Here is a 537-nt window from a genome sequence, read left to right on the forward strand (position 1 = left end):
TATGAGAACGTGTTTGTTTTGAGTCTGCTGTTTTGCTTTGAGACCATCCATGTGTCTTAGCTGACTGAATCATTATTTCATTAAGGAAGGTGAATCTTACACGAGCTGACGAGAGAGCGCCAAAGCAAAAAGGTGGTCTCTTATCAAGAAGGGATTTCCGTTTGTGGAAATTATTTTAAGAGCTTCTTATACTCTTTCATAATTATATTTCCAACGCTGCCTTTTTTTTGTTTTTTTCGTTCTATATTGAAAGATGAAAATTCATAATCCATTTTCCTTTTTTTTAAATATTACTCAGGATATTACTCCATAAATACTCGTTTCTTGCGTAGTTGGGATGTATGTTTAATTATGATTTCTCTTCTTTAATGTCCCGAAAAATCAAACACTTTGTGTCAGAGAAAAAGTAGGCCTACTCTTTCTGACGTACAGCTTATTGTATAAGATTCTAAAATCTTATACTATAACTTTGTCTCCGATCCTTTTTCCTGTTATTGGTCTACCACTAATACGTTCCAAAAATACGCCCATTAAAAG

Source organism: Penaeus monodon, chromosome 25 (genome assembly GCF_015228065.2).
Source record: "Penaeus monodon isolate SGIC_2016 chromosome 25, NSTDA_Pmon_1, whole genome shotgun sequence".
NCBI classification, from domain to species: domain Eukaryota; kingdom Metazoa; phylum Arthropoda; class Malacostraca; order Decapoda; family Penaeidae; genus Penaeus; species Penaeus monodon.